Source organism: Monodon monoceros, unplaced genomic scaffold (assembly GCF_005190385.1).
Source record: "Monodon monoceros isolate NGI ecotype Baffin Bay Population unplaced genomic scaffold, NGI_Narwhal_1 Super_Scaffold_19, whole genome shotgun sequence".
Classification (NCBI taxonomy): Eukaryota; Metazoa; Chordata; class Mammalia; order Artiodactyla; family Monodontidae; genus Monodon; species Monodon monoceros.
Window position 1 is genome coordinate 39,776,852 of NW_021703775.1, and position 22,696 is coordinate 39,799,547.

A 22,696-nucleotide genomic window follows, 5' to 3' on the forward strand; every position below is an offset into this window, starting at 1 on the left:
TGAAGCTCTAAAACTGTTGTTCACGTGATACATATAAAAACCTAACTCTTAGATGCATTTCAGTCCTGTTCTCAGTTTCTGCAAACTCTCTCTCCCTTGGAAATTCAGGATTCTTTCAGGTGGTACCTCAGAAAATAATCGTAAGGTTTATTTTTTATGGTTCACATATTTTGAGGAAGAAAAAAAAACGTTAAATAAATCATTCATACATTAAGAATGATTACCAGCGTGTAAAGTGGAATGCAGAATTACCTTAGGTAGATTACACACAATGCTTTTTCAGGACGGCAGCTAATTTCCAGCAGAAAGGTCATGCAAAAAATAATGTGATTAGAAGAGGTGGAAGGAAAAAAATAGCCACATATTTGGACATAGACCAAATTCCCTTTTTGCCACTGTAACTGAAAACCATTGCTTCAATATTTAATGAAACGCTCATGCTGCAGCACCTGGTCACATTGTCAGCACTGCCTAACCACTGCCTCCCCCGTGGGTCATTACTGCAGCCATCTGAAAGGGGGCAAACTGTTCATCGAGGACAATAATGCCAGTCTTTAAGAATCTACAGCTCCAAAACAGCAGGAGACAGAGTTACTTTGGCTTTGATCTTGGGAAAATGGCTGGGGGCAAAATGCTGTTTCCTACCATCAGAGGCTATACAGTTAGCAATAATTCTGTAAGTCAAAGCCATTCACAGGACTCAACTTGACTGCCCTGCTTTGCTTTCTCTCTCCCCTTGCGGAAAGCTAGCAGCTCCTGGTGAGAGATCCCTGTCAACAGGAAAACACTAGTTCACGCTACCCTGCTAATGATCCGATGCATCAATACCTCAAACAATCACAGCAAGCAGATGTCCTAAGTTAATATAGACTTCCCTGGGATTTTCCTGGTGAAACATGGCTCTAAAAGGCATTAGTCTTTTGTCCTCACTAGAGAACGGCTAAATTCTGGCACCAGTTCCTTGGGTATGTGAACCTCAGCCTAGTGGAATTTAATTACTTTCGTGGTATTAATCATCTGTACAGTAGAGCAGAGTATTTTATTACCACTTTTAAGGGTTATCGGCACATTTATTTCAAATGAACTGTCAAACTGCGTTACGTGTAAGGCATGCCAGGTTTGAATTCTGCAGCTGAAGTGAAAATAAATTTACAATTTAAAACTCTTCCCCCGTCATCAGCAACCCACCCATTAACAGTGGTAGCACATATGTAAGACTCTCAAAATTAAAAGAAATTAAGTGTTGAATTAGCTATTCATTTTTTACTCTCTGGTTTTATTCCTTATTCCAACCATTTTGACTACTCATTTGCAAAGGTTGCCTTATACCAAGGACCTCAGGAACACCAATTGGCATCAAATAGGCTGTGACACCATTACAGGCTTAGTTACAGAAAAGTGACGCTAATCTAGTCTGTTATCAGGCAACAAGCACCAGCTCAATAGTATAACGTTCCTCCAATTCACACCATATAGCAAATGCTTTTGTTTTTGTTCATATTCAGGGAAAGTGAATGTGTACTTCTCTCTCCTCTTGGTTGTTTTTAGCCCTATTTGAATTGTTCTATAAAGAACTCTAAGAAACTCTTGCATCATTTATAAAGCTCTCCTCCTGTGCTAAATAGATCCAAGAATGGATTGCAAGATGCCAAACTCAGGTTAATTCTGTAGACTTCAGTAAACTTCTACAGAACACAGGGGTAGCAAACTAGAAGAGTGGGACCAGGAAAAATGCAGGACAAAGGTCCTGATACAATTGTGGCCAGAGCGCTCTCTAGGGCTCCGGAATCAGATTGCCTGGGTTTTAATCCCCAAGTATTAGTTATGCCACTGTGATATAAAAAGAAATATATCTGGTCTTTGTCCCCAGTTCCTGGCACTAAGCTCCTCAAACTCTTAGAAGTTCTAGAATGACAAGAGTACTTTTTGTCATTCACATGGAGCCCCTTTTCAGCTTATGTTAATGATGTGACTTAGGGTAGGGTCCCTGGATAACTTCAGGACAGGGCTGGTCAGCAGAAAGATCAAGTGATCAGAGGGTTGGAACTTGCAGCCCCACTGATCGACCTGGGTAAAGGGAAGGGTGGAGGTGCTGCGGATTAAGCTCTATAAAAATCCTTGAACAACAAGATTTGATGAGCTTCCAGGTTGGTGAACATATGGAGGTGCTAGGAGAGTGGTACCCTTGGAAATGGCATGAAAGCTCCAAACTTGTTTCCCCATACCTTGCCCTATGCATCTCTCCCATCTGGCTGCTCCCGAGTTAAATTCGTTTATAACAAACTGGTAATCTAGTAAGTAAAATGTTCTCCTGAGTTCTGTCAACAGCTCTAGCACATTAATCCACCCAAGGAGAGGGTTGTGGGACCTCTGATCTATAGGCAGCCGGTCAGAAGCACAGGGGTCTAGGTAGACCTAGTTGGGGGAAAGGCAGTCTTGGAGAACTGAGCTCTTAACCTGTCAGATCTGATGCTATTTCCAGGTAGATAGTGACAGAATTGAGTTAATTGCTTGGTGTTTTGGGAAAAACACACATATTGGAGACACCTTAGGTAAATTCTTCAACCTCCTCAGTGATCTGATCTATAAAATGGGAATATAATCACAGGCTTATTTTAAGGTTCAAAGATTATGTACAAATAAAATAACCTTAGCACAAATGCCTGGTTTATAGTGGGCTTTGTTATGTTGTTGTTACAATTGTAAGGAAGATACATAATATTTGAAAAGCTATATATTCCACCTTATCACATGGGTCAATATCATGTTGAACGAATCCCCTATGAATTCCAGTGCGTTCTAAGACACCTTCATTTTTCTCCTTCCTCAACCCACCCCTCCTCCAACAAAGTCCTTATAGCCCCCGACCTGTTCCACATCCACCTGTTTAAGGCATTTTCCACTCATCTCATTTCAGAGACATTCTGCAAAGAGAAGCAAATGAGAGCAATTTGTGACATGAGATACTGCATGTGCAAAAGACACATAATTAGTGTCAAAATGGATGCATTTGCTTTTTAAAGTCTATTTGTCCTGTGATTTCAAATGAATCAAGCTGCTATATCTCTCTCAACAGCTTCATACTACTCCATAATGAATTAAATGGCTCCTTTGAAAAAAAGTGTAAGCTTTATGAATAAAATGCTTTTTCAAATGTTGGGATAAGAAGGACTTAAAAAGACTCTTACGTCTAGTACCCTTTCACTTAAAGATCATCTCCAAACTCAGGATCTTTGAAAGAAAAGCATTCTCCAAGAAAAAAAAAAAAACAACCCCCCCCCCCACATCTTTCCAATCATTATAATTACCAGTGGGGGGCAGAAAAAAGCTACAGTATTCAGCAAAGCAGAATAGGGCCCTGAATTTCCCTACCCCTTCTTAGTACTCTGACGTCCTAAGCATGCAATCAAGGCTCCAAATCCTTTTCAAAGACATTTCATAAGAGAAGAAAGAATGCCCCACTCAAAGCTCTAAAATGTTTAGATTCTGCTATTCAGTTCCTCTATTTCCACTCTATTTCTAGCCTCTGCTTTTCTTCTCTGAATATCTGTTTGGTATTGAAATAATATATGTACCTTGTGAGTTCATTCTCTTAACTCTACCTTTGAAACAAGCTTGTTCCTCCAAGTTTCCCAAACTTTAGTCTTTACTAACCTCCTTACAGATTTGAAAAAAAAGGAACAAAAAATTTTTGAGCCTGACTAACAGTAGTCTATGGAAAAGGCATTAAAAATTTTTCGAACTTTGGAATCATCCAGAGCTATGGATGACTAAGGGAGAGAGTGTTAATAAATAACTTAATCAAAAATAGTTAGAGATTCAAGAAAGCAATCTGCACTGGTCCAGCTAGAAATATGCACATCCACATTATAGATAAGCCCAATTTCTAGTAATAGTGCATGCTTCCTGTGTTGGGAGGGAGTTAAAATTAGCAATAGATTCATGGAACTAATCTTTTCCTATTTGAACAAGCAAAAAATAAATAAAGGAAAGGACTTCTCAGATTCCATCTGATAGTCCATGAGGGTTAAGCTTACCTCATCATTGTCACTTGCATTACAAAAACTAATGTCACTGCAAAGACTGTAAACTAGGCTCACAGTGAAGGGTTTTAGGATGGAATCCTAGTTCCCTTTTATCCTTCTAACCGTAAAGTCTGTTTCTTCATTGTGAAATAAGATGTTAATCATCTTAACAAGCACATGAGGATAAATGAGATAAAATGTATAAACCAAGTTAAACTAACTAAATCCAACATGTTATAAAATGACAAGTATATTAATGGAAAAAATAAAACAATTTCATTTCTTTTCTTAGAGGAAGCCCCAGGCTTCACAATAGTGAGCTCTAGCTATTTTTAGTTCTAAGTAATAGGCACGAAGTATCCTTTGTAGTGAAGAAGCTCTTTCATTGAGTCTACATTTTCCAAGCCTAGAATTCTTTTGGGATAATTTTCCTGTCCCTCAGGTATCTGTCTCTAGAGTCGGCCATGATCACTGTTTGAATGATTAACCCTGGTAGTTGCTTTCAGAAACTATTGACTAAGTTCCCAGTTGCACATAGAAATGGGTTAATGGAGATATCATACAAACCCAGTGGATGTTTATACTCTAGAGGGGAAATGCTAAAATAATGTGAATGCAGGTAACTGAAAATAAACATAAATGGGAAAAAAAGCTAGTTATTGCCCTTCCTTCTTACAACTTGTCAAATCATTAAGTGTGTCATTTTATTAAAAATTTCTATTCACTAATCATTTGGTATTACTATCTCAAACAGAGGACAAAATTACCACTAGTAGGATCACCAGTATTATAGATATGATTGCATAAATTGTGGTACATCTATTGATGCAATATTATTGTATGAAAATTATCACTGAGAGCTTATAATAACACAGGAATATGTTTTTGCTAAAATGAAAAGAAACAGAAAACAACTGTTTCCATGGTATATATAAAACGAAGCAACCAAGCACCAAATATAGATTAAATGTTGGAAGAAAATACGTCAAAATGCTGTGATCCGTTTGGGTTGGTAACAGTAAGAATTTTTTCTCCTTTCTAGTTTTCCCAGATTTACTAATATTCTCTAATAAGTATATTCTTTTATGCTGAGAAAACACATATGCAAGTTGTTTTGTTAATTAGTAAAAAAAAAAAAGACAAGAGACCTTATTTTATACTTTTATATCACCATAGAAGGGTATAAACCTACAATTAATGTTATGTATCAGTTGGGAACAAAGGTAGGTACACAGCTTGGTAAAGAATAAGGCCAATAGCGTGGAAGTTCTGTTTCCATCACTGATGCTCCTATTCAGCTCTTTTTAATCAGCAACCATTTTCTAATCCCAGAACACTGGTTTTAAGTATCATTCCACTTCTCAGATAATACAGTCTTTATTTATCATTTAGGTTTAGCTAGCACTGCTACTTATTTTAGTATAAGCATCATTCACCCAATTACCAAAATGTTCTTTATTGTGCTATTTGGGAAAACAAGTGACTTCCCACTTAACAGAACTTGTTTTTCAGAGATACATTGTCTTTACGTGAATTCATTCCCCATTTACTCATTTTTTTCCATTCCTCAGGATATTTTTATTCTCTGCTTGACATGTCTTAAGGTGCATCGACTGAAATTAGACTCAGTATTCTAGATGAAAGTGTATCATTATTTGATATGACATCAACTTAATATTTCCATATTATTTTCTCCCTTTTTTAATGCACCCTGGAGTCCTATTTGCCTTCCTAACTGCCTCTGTGTGATGGGGAGACTTCTTCCTTGAGCTCTCCATGATGACTCCTAATTCATTTAAACAGCACACACTGTTTTAATCATATCTGTTTTCACAGATATCACATCTTTTTATGAGCTGAACTGTTCTTTTGCTAACTTAGCTTTTCTTTTATGTGAAATGTTCTAGGTCAGATAAGTAATACAGTATTCAAAGATACAATGATAAAAATTAATGTTAGCTCAGCAGCAAAAAAAAAATTATGTTTCAAACATAATTTGTAGAAATGTTAATCATTTCTACAAATATATGAGAATTACCACTAAAAGATTTTCAAATGATTTGAAAATATTCAAATGAGTGAATATTGAAATATTTAACACTTATGAAAGAGATTTATCTGCCTATCTTGTTTTTCATAAATGTCTCTGCCATTTTACTAATTAACCAAAGATATCTTTGTTTAGACAAATTTTGTCTCCATCACAGACTACGCTTTTTCTACATTACTTTTTCCTGTGGTAAAATTAAAGCACTCAGTTTTACACACTAATCATCTTCTAGGTAACAGATTGCAATATTTTGAATACAAAAGTATGAGACAGGAAGATGGGACTTTTGGGCTCTCATCCCGGATCTTCCGCCCAATGTGTGCTGTGCTCCTGGAAAAAGAATTGCTTTCTCCTTTGCCTCAGTGAACTTGTCCAAAGAATGGATGTAGCAATTTTAACCACCTTACAAGATGTTGCAAGTTGTGTGGTTTTAAAAAAAATATGATTGCCGATTCAATTATTTTTCCTCAGATTACATTTGAGTGTTCCGGATCACATCTTTATATACCGTCCTAAAAAGATGACTGGTGAGCACAGGCCTGCATGCATAGTCCCCAATTTCAGTTTAGTAGCTGAACTTCATTGTTAAAGCATTTCGGGTTCTTTCCAACCAGCCTCAGCTTTTAAAGCATATTCTTACTACAAAACTGAAAGAAGGCATTCCCCCCACCAGCAATACTCATATTTTTCATGATCCCAAAGCCTTTCCTTTCAAATTTAGTCAATATTTAGTTGGAGAGAAATATCACTTTGTCAATTTGAAGCAATAGTTTAATCCCACCCTAATTCTGCCCTGCCAACGTGCCTCTCATCTACTCAGATGAAATGTGCTCAGGACATAAATATCAGAATTTACAGTAGGGGGGTCTTAGTAAAATTAAAGCATAATTAGTGAAATAAACATTATATAAATATATATACATATATTAGATTTGAATTTATATTGCATACTTCTTTCAAATAGTTACTCTGTTCCCCTTGAATCATCCCAATTGCATACTAGCTCCTGGTTGAAAAAGATGGTGACTCATTTTTATATAAAGAGATAAAACAAAAAAGAGATTGATACATGGATAGAAACATGAATAGCACACTGTAAGTATCTTAGAAGTATTGCCAACTCATTCATTCATTTTATTCTATAGATTTCTATTGAGTATTAATTATGTACCAAGCACTATTCTATGAGCCGGGGCTACAAGAGTGAACAAAACAGAAAAAGCCTCTTCTATCACAGAGCTTACTCAAAAACAGGAAATATGAATTAGCCTGAACTCTATGCACTGACAGTTTTTGGAGGATCAAAATGGACATTATCTACAATTTCATGTGGTTCAACCCAAATAATATGTCAAATGGTGATAAGTGAGTCTATGTGGGCTATTACTCTTCTAAATAGGGTAGTTGGGAAGGAAGGGACCTTAAATAAATGAGAGAGCAGGATAATGTGGATCTTGTTCTGGAAATCTCTGGAAAGAGCAGGCAAAGCACGGGAAACAAGGGAAAACAAAATCCTGAAGCAGGATTGGATCTGGTTACTGAGAACTAGTGTAACTGCTCCAGTGTGGCTGGAGCAGGGTGGACACGGGGGAGAGTGCAGACAGTGAGATCATCAAGGTAGAGCAGGGGCTTGGAGGCAGCAAGGTCACATAGGACCACATGGCCACAGTAAGGAATTTGATTTTTCTCTGATATGATTGGAAGTTTCTGGAAGGCTCTGAGCAGAGAAGTAACATGATGCAATTTGCTTTTTTAAATAAATTTATTTATTTGTTTGTTTTTATTTTTGGATGTGTTGGGTCTTCGTTGCTGCACTGGGCTTTCTCTAGCTGAGGCAAGCGGGGGCTACTCTTCGTTGCGAAGCACCGGCTCTAGACGCACGGGCTTCAGTAGTTGTGGCATGCGGGCTCAGTAGTTGTGGTGCGCAGGCTCAGTAGTTGTGGCACACGGGCTTATTTGCTCCGCGGCATGTGGGATCTTCCCGGGCCAAGGATCGAACCCGTGTCCCCTGCATTGGCAGGGGATTGTTAACCACTGCACCACCAGGGAAGTCCACAATTTGCTTTTGAATAGGACTATCCTAGTTGTGGGGTGGAGAACAGCATCTAATGGACAGAGAGAAGGGCAGAAATGAGGCATTTTAGGAGGCTGTAACATGGAGCTCATTGGTGACTTTAACAAGAATTGTTTCGGTGGAACAATGGAAAGAAAAGCCTGATTGGAATAGTTTCAAGAGAGAATATTGGGAGAAATTGACTAGATATAGCATTTTAAAAGGAGTATTTCTATTAGAAATGGGTAATAGGGCATTTGCAGGTAAAAGAGAAATTGACTAGATATAGCATTTTAAAAGGAGTATTTCTATTAGAAATGGGTAATAGGTAGCAGGGCATTTGCAGGTAAAAGAATTGTTTTTAATGATATATGATAGGACGACATATTTATTTTGCTGATGGCAGTGATCCACTAGAGAAGGAACAAATGGTGGTGCAGGAGAAAGAAAGGAGAATTGCTGGAGTAATCTCCTGTAATAGGGAAGAGGAGGTGAAAGCTGGTGCAGGAGCTTGGGGATGGCCGTTGGAAGGGCACGGGTAGTTTATCTACAGTAACATCCATGTGAAAATACTTAAAAGAATATGAAAGTGACTAGACTAGGGAAATGTACTATGATTTCCAGGTAGCACCAAAGGCCCAGTTGGGTTAGTGGTAAAGTGAGACTTCTGGCATGGTTGTGAGTTTTCCTCCAGATACTCAGCTGTGAGGGTGCAGGAGTGGAGGGTTGAGCTAACCAGGGTGGGAATTTGTCCAGGTAAGATGAAGACAGAGGGAGCATGAGACTTAATGATTGTAATCAAGGACCACCGAATCTCATTAGAACAGGAGCTATGAAGGTGACGATGAGAAAAAAGTAAAAATGATTGATGGATCTTAGGGGAAGTTGAGATACTAGAAGGGGAGAGTCAGAAAGATAAAAATGGTGATTGAAGAGTGGGAAGCTTGAAATTGAGATGAGGAAACAGGTAAAGTTATTGGTATCAGCAAGGTCTAGGGAAGCAGCTCTCAGAATCACCTGGAAGGTTTGGTAAAGGAATCGCTGGACTTCACACTCAGAGTTTCCAATTCAACAGGTTTGGGGCTGAGCCCCGAAATTTGCATTTCTAATAAGTCCCAGGTAATGCTGAGTCTGCTAGTCTGGAGACCACACTTGGAGAATCACTGGTCCAGGTTTGATCTTGGGTTAGGTATGATGGAAAACAAGATCACTGTGGGAGAGGAGGTCAAGGAACTTGGGACGCTGGGGTTTTGGAAGAACCACCCATGTGACTAATACATGAACAGAGTCATTTAATCCACATATAGGTTTTATTCATCTACCAATTGTGAGTCCAGTGCTGTGTCCAATGTGAGGGCTCATATAGAATTAAAAAAACAGAAACAAACAAATCAAAAAAACACCTTCACATCTGTAAGACTCACACTTTAAAATCATGGCTACCCCACCGAAAGATGCAATACATTTATGGGCTTGCTTATTCCATTGCAAAGTATAGAATTCCTGGTATACTTTGTCCAGAGCAAAGAACATTTGTTTCTGAGAAGTGACACATAAATGAAGTAATTTAAATGTCTGGGGAAGCTCATTAAACAAAATTTTACCTAATCATTTCATGAAATGAACATCACCCTATTTATAAATTTGGATTCTTACGTATTGAGTATTTTTATAAATGCATTAACATGGTATGGTAAAGTAAGGTAAGAGTGCAAAGTAACACACGGGACAAGCGTCTTTGGTACTACTATCAACAGCTAGACAAAAAAGCCTTTGTTACTGAGTATTGTAGTCTGCACATCTGTAGTCCTAAACTCAGCTATGCTAGTACCTTCTAATGCAATGACCCTCAACTATCTTTGAGTCACTTTGAGAATCTGATAAAAATTTTGGACTCTTTCCCCACAAAGGGAAAAAAGTCCCCAAACACACAACATTACTCATATAATTTCAGGAAGCTTAAGGACCCTATGAAGGCCATCCACGTGAAATATCCTCCTCAATCTAACTGGCATTGACCACAGAGAGAACTGCAAAAAAAGACTTTTGTGTCTTTCCTTTATCCAAACCACACACAACCCTTTTTACAAAAATTAAACCTCTTTGTGAAAAAGTAAATAAATGAATCAAATATATGTTCCAAGCACAGGAAGTTTTATGACTACCTCTTTGGTGATCAAAATCAAATCAACAGAAACTGAAATGATTATATATTTTCATGGATCCTGAGCTCTGTGAAGCATCCAAAGGAATAAAAGGTATGGTTTTGGACCTGAACATTGAAATTCACACACATAAAATTTACCTGAAAATGTATGGATCCAAGTAAAGATTCCAGAAGGAAAAAGGAGAGATACCTCAACATTGACTACTAATCTGATGTCAAAATAAGAGCTCAAATATTAAGAGCCACTGAGGCAATGCCCTTTGACATCAGAATAGCGAAGAACAGGCTTTCTGAAAGAAATCAGCCTGGAGTGGGACCTTGTAGAAGGAGGTGAAACAAATGAAATCAAAATGTAGAAAGGATGTCTCAGAGACAGAGATGGCTGGCTACCTGTTGTTCTGAAATTTGACATGTTTGGCAAGCTCTCCATCAAAATACACCAGGCCTGTCATTAGACAGTGAAATGGGCCAATGTGCAAGGTCTCAGCAGAGCAGATGAGCAGATTCAAATTAATGCAGAAGCTTAAGTACTACAAAGTCTCCTCCAAGAAAGTTGCTCCCTGGTTCCCAGGTAATACTCAGGGAATATTCGACTGTCAGCCTTGTTAAAACACCCACTGTTATCATGTTCTCATTATCATATATCTGTGAGCACTTTACGGTTTGCAAAGGTGTTTCACATACATGGCTTCTTTCTTGTGGTTAACAGCATTTGTATTGAACGTTTCTTAAGCAACTTCTGGGAGATAAACAACGAAGAAAATAGATGCAATTATTTGACATATGTGAAATCTCATCTGATTTTAAAAAAAGTCATTAAAAAGTCTCACAGATTGTCACAATTTGCACCAAAAGAGTAACGCAGCAAGTGCCTTTGCTACTGTCCCTTGTGATACCCATGTTAGGTCGAGTTTCATGAGTCAAAGAGAAGAGGAACATACTTTGCCTCTGAGTAATTAAAAATGAAAAAAGTATCATATTCTTTTGAATTTCATAAGTTGTTGAAACAAATGTGTTTTGCTCTTGTATTTGTTTCTTTTACCAAATTCTCTAAATTAAATAAAGCTGTCAAAATTGGAAATATTCAAGGTATTTGATTAATAAGTTTTCTGGATAACTTGGGTAGTGCAAATTGAACATAATTTAATACTTTTTCATAATTTGCAACCTTGAAAGGTGTGCTGATCGCTGGTGATCTGAGGTGGCAGGAAGACAACAGGGCTGATTTGAACTTGAACAACCTCAGCACTAAAGTGGGAAAGGCCAGTGCTGAAAAAAAATCCACTTAATTAATGGTTCTGGTGAGTTAGGATCCAGATTATTAGCTTTTAAATAAAATAAAAAATTAAAACCTCACATTTTAATTATTTTAACTATCTCTTTCACTTCCTAGATGTGGCCTCGCTAGCTTTCACACTTTGTAGAATATGCATTTATTTAAAATGTTGAGAATTTACTATATCTTAGAAGTAGATAATGAAGATCTGACATATTGAGCAAAGCTATCTTTTCTGAATGCTTAAAATGTTCTATTACAAAGAATTTTTGCAACTTTAGAGAGTAAGCATAATGGAACCTGAAATAATGGGAAGTTCCAATTTAGGCCCCCTCAGACACTGGAAAATCCTGATACATCTTCTGACTCCTGAAAGGCCAACGTGCAATTAAATTTTGGTTTATTTTTAGGGGAAGTTAATTTAGCTCTGATTATTAGAAAATTAGCCATCTATAAATTATATATGGAATATATGTGTATATGAATACTTGGCTAAACAAAGCATTTTATTTTATAATTATTTCAGATGACAGAGTTCACTGTAATTTTTATTCAGTATTTTAATCATTAACACTAAACTCTCCTTTCTCCAACTATCTACCACAGTGTAGTTGAAAAAAAAAAAAAAAGACTACACTTCCCTTTTGCCATGCAAGAAAACCTGCAAGCACTAGCCTGGAAGTAAAAGATTTAGGAAGAAAACCTAAATAAATCTAGAACAACAACAAAAAAAATGCACACAGTATCCAATTTCATCCAATACATAGTGATTAAAATCTCCAAACTACACATAAAGTTTTGCTGACTGAATTGAGCCAGAAGTGAAATAAAGCAAGCAAAAGTTTTTTTAAACATAGTTTAAAAAAAATCATGGATAATCATAAGCTCCACTCCACCAGGAAAAGATAACAAGATTTTAAATTGTTGTAATAAGGCAGTGGTTAAGAATACAACTACATTATGCTAATTATCATAGTTATACCAATGTAAATTACTACACTTATTAAAGGGACAAAAATGGTTCTGTGCTTAGAAGATACAGATAAGTTATAGTAAGGCTTATAGGCTGAGAGTAAAATTATGCCCCTTTTGCAATAAAAATAATGGTTTTACATAGAAAATAATAAATAACATGAGTGAACATGCAAGAGTGTAATAAGTAGTTCAACTTTTATGGAGGGCAGGACCTCAGTTTTATTATCAATAGTGTATCATATTCACTTCAGCTCTGTACAACTGTAGCCTTCTTTAGTTAAAGCAAATATTTGGTGTGTCGTTATGGCTTTAATTCCTACAAGGGCACATTCTTTTATTTTTTTTTCCCCTTTTGCACCAAGGTAGAAAGAACCAAAATAATTTTCAAGACCCTTTGATCCAACTGTTATTTTAAATTCATATAATCTTCCCCCCAAGCCCACCAACACTTGGAAGATACTCCTGACATCTCCACACCATGAATCAATTATCAAGACCTGTGAATTCTATTTCCTAAATGCTTCTCAAATCCATCCCCTTCTGTCTCTCTCTAATACCAATATCCCAGTCCTAGTGACCCTTATTTCTTACCTCAACTCTCTCAGGAGGCTGTTAACTGGTCTCTCTTCTTATACCTTACTCTGAACCAGTCAGAGCCCTCTCCTAAGCTTCTTGATGCTCCAGGGATAACTTCCAAAATCTTCACTTTGACCTACAAGCCCTGCAGAATCGTACCCCAACTCACTGCCTGGCTTTATTACAGTCGGACTTTACTATTCACATTTCAGACTTTCCCACTCTTTTTCAGATCCTTCACTGTTCTGTATTCCTTCCTGTCTTAAGGCTTTCCCTCTTCTTCAGTGCTTTCCCCCAAGCTGTGGCATACTCAGCTTAACAATCACTTCCTTAGAAAAGTTCACTTTGCTATCCACCTAGGCCAGGTCAAATACTATGTGTTCCATATACCAATGTGCTGTATAATGGTCACAATTCTAGTTATTTGTTTATGTGTCTATTATTCCTGCCTTCCCTGCCCTATATGTCCCTCCCCTCAAAAACACAGTCTTTATAAGGGTAGGGACCATGGAGGTCTTGTTTTCTACTGGATCTCTAGCCCCCCAAACAAGCCATATTACATAATATAAATGCCCACCAAACAGGTGAACAGCCCCACTTCTAGAGGAAAACGATGTCCTATACCTTTGGTGCTTGGAAGCAAGGATGGTTCCATTAAGGAATAAACCAGAAAAAAAGCATCAGGAATTAAACCATCTTCTCTGAAAGGACCTTGACTTTGTCTACCCCAAACATCTTATTTTGAACATCGGTAAATTGGGGGTACAAATAACTGCTGGACATTGTTCACAATGTTGTAGGGACATTCTCATATGACAATTTTGATGAAAACACTTTCTAAACTATAAAGAGCTGTGCTATACAAATGCAAGTTATTACTGGGAGATATGTGTATATGTGTGTATAAATGTTGATTTGAGGATGTATTTGGATATAATTATAAATATTTATATTTCCCCAACTGTGCTGTGATTTTCCCAAGGGTAGAGATTGTGTCTTCTTTTAGTGAAGTAAAAATTATCTTTGTTTTTCAAAGCTGGAACGAGTAATGTCTTCTTTTCTAGATCTTACCCAGTAATGGGTACATAATGGTTGCCTACAAATGCTTCACGAATGAAGAGTTCAAGGGTCTTTAATAATCAAGGAACAAAAGTCATGCATAGTGACAAGTTCTGCAAATCACTAAGAAGCAAATTACACATATCTTCTCCTGGGAAAGCTGGTGCATCACTCTGTACTTGCCTTCAAACACACTCAAAGATTAATGCTGGATGGATCTCAGTATGAAATACTCGTGATTTATATAAGACTTGATGGGAAGGGGCTTAATCTCTGTGCTTTCCCTAAGAAGGATCCAGTCAAGAAGCAATCTTTTCTTGCTAATCAGGATTGCAATTTACAGATTTAGCAACAGAAATATCAGGAAATTATCTAGTCAGCTTAGTTCAGAAGGAATATTTTAAATTTATTGCCTTTAAGATCCAAATTGAAAAAAAAAAAAACTAAAGTAATTTTTCTTGCATACAATCAAAAAATTTTAGGTATGTTAATATAAACTCACAAAAAAAATGTAACAGGGAAAGAAAATTAAGAGCAATACAAAGGACTGTAATCAAAATAGTATGGCACTGGCATAGGAATAGTCAGAAACATCAGTGAAACACACTTGAGAAAACAGAAAAAGTCAATAGCAGGAATTTAATATACAGAAAGATGCAATTTCAATCAAGCAAAGAAAGGAAATTATTAAAAAATAATAATGATACCAGCAGCCATCCCTCTGAGAGGAAGAAAAATCGTATACTAAAATTCCAGTTTGCTTAAAAATTTCAACGTAAACCTAAACCAATACAAGTATTACACTGAATTTCCAACCCAGAAATTAAAGAAAAATAGACATATCTAAATATGTAAAAATTACTATCTTTTATATGACAAATAATTCAATAAACAAAATCCATTGGCAGGTATTATCTTAAGGAAGATTTGCCAATCCAGATGACATAAAACTTTTAAAATCTAGGATCCCCAAAAAGCTTTTCAGATTGATAACAAAAAGATGTACCACCCAGGCTGACACACCTTGAAAACATTACGCTACGTGAAAGAAGCCAGACACAAAAGGTCACCTATTGTATGACTCCATTTCTATGAAATATCCAGAGTAGGTAACTCCACAGAGACAGAAAGCAGATGGGTGGTTGCCAGTGCCTGGGAGTGGGGGGAGGAAATAGGGAGTAATTGCTTAATAGGTATGGGGTTTACTTTTGGGGCAGTGAAAATGTTTTAGAACTTATATAGAGATGTGGTCACAGAACATTGTGAAGGTACTAAATGCCACTGAATTATTCACTTTAAAATGTTTAGTTTTGTTATGTGAATTTCACCTCAATGAAAAAAAAATACCATCCGACAGATGTACAAAGCAATTGAATAGACATTTCACAAAAGAGTAAATTCTAATGCCCAATAAACTTATGAAAAGGAAAAGATGTTCAACCTCCCTACCAGACAGGAGAACATAAATTCCATGATTTTATGTCCATCAGACTAGAAAAGATTAAACAGAGAAGTAGTACCTACTTCTGGTGAGGATTCAGGAAAATGGTTATATCTCATAACCAGCCGCTGGCAATATGAGTTGTTTTGGAACTTTTTGAAAGTAATCCAGACAGATCTATAGAAATTAAAATTGTATATACCCTAGTCCCAGTAATCCTATACCTGGAATCAATCTCAAAAATAAAAGCATCAGTGGGTAACAGGTATGTTTACAGAAACACAAAGAATTGGAAACAAAGAAAATGCCTTTAATACGGAAATGGCTGAAGATCCACTGAATTTTTTCCAGGGATTTTTTTTTTTTTTGCCAATGTCAAGTGACAACATGCAGAGAAGTTTATACAGAGCGATCCCTTTTTTGTAAGGCAAAGGAAATGTCTAGGTTTACATACGATTATACGAACTTGGAGAGTCACGGATCATACACACAGTTTATTACCATCAGTGACAGAGGAGGGGAGGGGGGTGCAGATGGTCTGAGGAGGAGAAAGGGGAGAGGGAAACAGAGAAAGAGGGGAAAAAAAACTTGTCTTTTTATTTAGAGTCTCATTTTAAGCAAGTACAAAATAAAAACCTAAGCTTTCAACAATAGTGGCCCTAAAACAAGAAGAAGCCCAGCTCCATTTCAGTGGAACAAGTTCAGTCTGGGATAGCTGGAAAGGTTCCCAGAATCTATCAAAACTCCCCCTTTGGCCACAGTGATAAAGGATGTAAGAGTTACAACCTGTCTCAGGTATCAGAAGTCACCGCACATTATACTTAAATGAGGGCTCCTTCCGTCATTAGTAATAGGACGTTGGGCAAGTTATTTAAATATTTAACCCAAAGTTTCTTCATCTAAACATCTGTATAATTGGAATAATACCTATTTGATAGGGCTGTTGTGAGAATTAAGTGAGACAGTGAATGTAAAAGTCTATCACAATGCCTGCCCTGAGTGAGCTTTCGGTAAATGGGAGCCAGTAGAAGTAAAGCAAGATCCCAAAACTATAGAAAACTCGAAATCCAATACCTTTCCCATTACCTGGGCTGGCCTTTCACTACTGGAATTTGAAGAGACTTTTCTAATTAAAAATCTGCCAAATAGAAGTGGTCACTCTTTCTGCTATGCATGAAAAGTATTAAAACATTTCTCCTTAAAAAGATACAATAGGATTATAATATAAATGACTCCAGAATGAGAGTGTTTTTCAAATTTTTTTTCAAATAAGAGCTCCATACAGTCTCCCCTTCTGTAAAACGGGTGTAATAATAGTAACTGGTAATGCTGCTCTAAACCTGTGGTGGCTTACATCTCACTAAGAGTAAGAGTCCTGATGACAGCTTCCAAGACTAGATTCCTACAGGATTGGGCTCCTCATTACCTTTCTAACCTCATCTATGACTACTCCCTCCCAATTAATCTTTCTGCTTCAGCCACACTCCCCTCCTTGTTATTCTGAAAACATATCTGGCCCTCTGCCCCAGGGCCTTTGCATTTGCCTCTCCCTCTGCCTGGAATGCTCTTCCCCCAAATATCCATGGGGCTTTTTTTTTAACATCTTTATTACAGTATAATTGCTTTACAATGGTGTGTTAGTTTCTGCTTTATAACAAAGTGAATTAGCTATATGTATACATATATCCCCATATCCCCTCCCTCTTGCATCACCCTCACCCTCCCACCCCTCTAGGTGATCACAAAGCACGAGCTGATCTCCCTGCGCTATGTAGCTGCTTCCCACTAGCTATCTATTTTACATTTGGTACTTCTTCCTCCACTTCTTTCAGGCATTTTTAAAAGCCCTCCCCTTATTCCCTGACCTTCCTATGTATCTAACAATTCAACAAAACTACAGTAAAAAAAAAAAAAAAAAATCCCCCTTTTCTGCTTTATTTTACTTATTTCTCTAATTTATTGTCTGCCTTCCCTTCTTGAATGTAAGTTATTGTCTGTACTCCCCACTACACTAATGTAAGTCATGGCTTTTTGTTCATTCTCTTCTAGTACCTAGATAAGCGGCACATCTTAGGCACTTCATAAATATCTGTTTAACGAATGAGAAGCATTGTTTTAAAATGTTATTGTGATAATAGATAACACATGCACACATGTATACACATAACATTTACATATATATAGAAATATACATAACAATCATTATTAACTAATATAAATATAAAGAATAACATGACAACCTTAATAAACACATTTATTGAATTTAAAACAAGACCTTCTTTTCAGACTTTAATAAATACATCAAGGATTTCAAATTGCTGGTTTACGTAAGATTAATTAGTCAACCAGTGTGTTGAAAATAATCTTTGTATTGTTGAGGTCTCACAAAATGGAGTTGATATTTGTAGAATACGTGTTTACGGGATTGAGCTTTAGGAAGAGAAACACCGTCTGATTCAAGAGAAAGAGTCCTTAATAATACAAGACTGTCTCTAATTAAATAACACAGATGAAACAAAATGTCATGAGCAAAAGATGTCCTCTTAATTCTGAACTTCAGATTCTACCATAGAAATACATTCCCGAGAATAATTAATGTTGCCCCATAGCTATCACTTAGTACCTTTTGGGTCACAACTATAGAAGAGATGGCAGGGCAGGCGTCTCTCAGAGAGATTCATAGATGGCACTGCCACATTGGAATAAGACAAAAGTTAATTCCCAGTGAGACCTAAAATCTTGACTGCCGTGAAAACATATTCATTAAACGAGGAAGGAGATTATACTGATAGGAATTCATATTTTCATATGTTTGAGGTGAGATATTTTCATCACCATCAGATGTAAGAAAACATGAGATCTTATGAGGAGATTTTTAAAAACAAAACCATGTCATTAATTCAAGAAATGTGAATTGGAATATGCTTTCTCCAGCCAAGTCAATAGATGAATTTCTCACTGTTTACCCAGCAGCCACTTGGTGCCCAGTGCTTTGCTGAGCACTGGGAAGGATACAAAAGAAACTTCTGACATGATCCTTTCCTTTAAGAGGAGTGCAGTCTGTTTATCTGGGAAGGTAAAAGTAGTATCGAGGAAATAAGTCGAGAACAATTAAATATTTAAGTTTTGCCAGTACAATTACAGGAGAACAGATGCTGTATGGAGCAGATCTCCATGGAGAAGGTGTGATCGGAAGTGATTCTTAAGAAGAAGGACGGGATAGGAGAGGCAAAGAGATGGGGGAGCCTCCAGCAGGAGGGCACTGGAAAAGGCAGTGAGCACGCCACATGGGAGAGGTCAGGGAGTAAGGCAGGACAAGTGGGTTGAAAGGAAACCGTGCTGGACCAAAAAATCCAGACAGAGGAACTCGACTGTATGCCAATCAAAAGGGGAAACACTAAGGTTGACATCTGATCCTCTACCGTCCTGTTCCACAGTCACGTCTCTCCATGAGACACAGATCTCAGATTTCTTTAGTTTGAGATGAGAGCTATTGGACTTTTCCGAATCCTCTGAAAACAGCCCAGACAGGCCATTTTGCTAAGCCTGTCACTACAACCAAAACATGTTTCCTCAAAGCACAGTGAATTCCATTCTACTGTTCAGATTTATGTCCGTTATAATGAGTTTCTCCTTTCTGTTAGTTGCTGCCCATTTCACCCCATACAGTCAACAGTAATAAAAATCTTCAGTGATGTCCAGCCTGCAACCTTTGAGCCACTCCCGACTCAGACATAAGGTGTCAGAGCCTAAATCTGTCCCTGAGGTCAGGGCCCCTAGGGTGTTCCCTCTGATGTGTAGCCTATTTCCCCAAACCTATGATCTTGTTCCGACCATACAACTATCCTCCTACCTCAGCTTCCAGAAGGTATTCTAGCTCCTTGGTCACTCTTTTCTCTACTGGAGCTTGGAGTCTTGCGCTGAACTTCAGCTTCTCTGCTTGGGGCCTGGACCTGGTTCTCTGACCGATATTCTGCTTCTGGTGCCTGGACTCTTCTGTACTCACAGGCCCTCTTTCAGTACCGCCAGATCTTTCTGGAATAATGATAACTGCGAGTATTGCCATTCATAAGGTGTATGCCAGAGGTTCTTGCTGCCTCAGCCTCTCATCCAAGAGATTGGATTCCATGGGTATCCTTGTCAGGTGGGCTGTTTAAATTCCAGTGGGACAGATGGCCTGACCTATGTGGTGAATACTGTGAGGTGCCATCCACACCCTCCTTTAATAAAGGACAAGTTGTCCTAACTGCAGGGAGTGCTGTCAGCAGACAGTCTTCAGTTGTTAGCCCCTCCAGGGTTCACCCCACTTGCAAAGCGTGGCCTTGCTCAAGTTCACTCCCCTTCTTGGAGCCATCCACATAAAATGGATGGTCACTGTGAGACCAAAATATCTGGCCATCCTGGTCCAACTCTGAGAGGCCATCCTACCTCGATTAGTCTCTCTCTCTATTAAGTCATCTTAAGTAGATATTAAGCCCGGATACAGCTTGACCTTTCTCTCTGCTCTGTCCTGATTGCACAGGGGCTGATCCCCGGGGCATTCTCTGATAAACACCCCATACACTAAACACTGTCTCAGAGTCTACATCCTTGGGAACCCAATTTATACCATGCTGTGATTGGGTTCTCCCCTCAGCACAAGCCCTGTTCGGTTTCTTCTTATGGCCCTTTTCACTTCAATTCCTAGGTGAGGCAGGCCTTTTAGTGGAGGTTATGGCTATTTCTTAGTTAAATTTGGGGGGACTTTTTTGAAGTACAATTCCCAATAAAAATAATTTTTCTCCTGAAAACTGCAAATTTAGAAATGGTCACAAGCTCACCATTAGAAGATCATTATAATCTCAAGGACCTTAAAGTCCCCAAATAAAGCTTTGGATAATGATCGTATTTTATAGCTGCATGATTTCAGCCTATTTGCACACTGTGATTGAACCCAAATATGAAAGACTCAATGATACTTAGCTTGGAGTAGGGGGTATTTATCTCTCTCCTTTATATAGGCTACAGCAGTGCTCACTAGCAATCATATGGTTCTCAGTGGAAAGCCCTCGAAGCTGTTTGGGAAAAGTGGGGATATTTTTGGTAGTCATAATGATGGAGAGGGTTCTTTTGGCACTTAATAGGTGGAAGCCAGGGACGCTAAGTATCTTGCAATAAGTGAGTCAATCCAATAAGTAACAAAAAACTAACCTACATCCTGAATAATTTTCTGTTGTCTTGCACAATATTCTTGTTGAAAACTAACTGTAGTTCTTTGAGCCTAAGGTACCCTTTTACACATAAACACAAAGCTTTTCTCCCACAAATTTAACAGAAACTGAATTTTCTGGGAATGCAACTACCACATAATCAAGGGAAGATTATGCACTGCTTTGTTCTTTAACTTTACCGTGTTATTCATTGTTTGGTAACTCATTTCACAGATGGAAAGCCACTCCTGAGTCTGAGGAGTCAACACATCAAAGCTCTCCCAGCCATGGTCAGTCATGGTGACATACATACAGGCAAGCTTCAGCCAACCTTGTTCCATCTTCTGGTGTAGTCCTGCCAAGCATTCACATTCTGAGATACATATTACTTTATTATTGATCATGCTCCTTTTTCTACTTTTTAAAATTACAATTAGAAAATTGTGTTGCTTTTTAAAAAAATTTTATGTGTGTAATAAGTTATATTAACTATGTATTTCATCTCAGGATAATAAGGAGAGTTATAAAATGTTTATAATAAAGAGATTATTGGCTGAGATAAGATTGAGAAAATCCATGCAGAATATTTTCCCAGCTGTTTTATTTATTTATTATTATGTTTTTCTTTTGGCTGCGCCACACGTCTTGTGGGATCTTAGTTCCCTGACCAGAGAACCCAGGCCCCAGCAGTGATAGCATCGAGTCCTAACCACTGGACCACCAGGGAATTCCCAACTTTGCCATTATTTTTTTTCTGTCCACATATTCTCAGGGAGAAGGCAAAGGTATCTCTCTCTAGAGTCAATGTTTTATTTCTTAAGTTTCTAATTAGAAACTTACCCTCTATAAAATGGTTTTTAAAAGACATTAGTAACATAAACCTTATCCTGTGCCATCAGATTAATGACTTTTATCTCAAAAGTTATTTGATAAGACAAAGTTCCAAAATAAACACAAACACTACCTGTGGTTACCAAGTCATTGAGAAGGTGAAAAGAGTTGCACCCCAAAGATTCCCCTATCAGGGACTTCCCTGGTGGCACAGTGGTTAAGAATCTGTCTGCCAATTCAGGGGACACGGGTTCAAGCCCTGGTCCGGGAAGATTCCACATGCCGCAGAGCAACTAAGCCCCTTCGCCACAACTACTGAGCCTGCGCTTTAGAGCCTGTGAGCCACAACTACTGAGCCTGCATGCCACAATTACTGAAGCCTGCGTGCCTAGAGCCTGTGCTCCACAACAAGAGAAGCCACTGCAATGAGAAGCCCGTGCACCCCATCGAAGAGTAGCCCCCGCTCGCTGCAACTAGAGAAAGCCCACGTGCAGCAATGAAGACCCAACACAGCCAAAAATAAATGAGTAAAATAAATTTAAAAAAAAACAACCTCAATAAATTGAAAGGTTGGGATTGACTTATACACACTACCATATATAAAATAGATAACTAATAAGGACTTACTGTATAGCACAGGGAACTCTACTCAATACCCTGTAATGGCCTATATGGGGAAAGAATCTAAAAGTGGATGTATGTATACATATAACTGATTCACTTTGCTGTACACCTGAAACTAACACGACATTGTAAAGCAACTATACTCCAAAAAGCTTTAAAAAATCAACCTCGAAAAAAAACCTTAAAAAAAAGAAAAAGATTTCCCTATCATATTACCATACTTACGCTACTAATAAAGTCAATAAGAATAATATATAATTAAAAGTTGCATGCTTGCTCTTATTGTGCCAAAGAACTTTTTTGTAACCTTGAACGTTTCTTTCTATGCTATCAATTTCAGTTAATATATAGTGATCAATCATTTAAAAGTAATTTTAAACAACAGTTATACCTTTTATTTAAAATAATATTTCTGGAAGTTTAAAGTAAT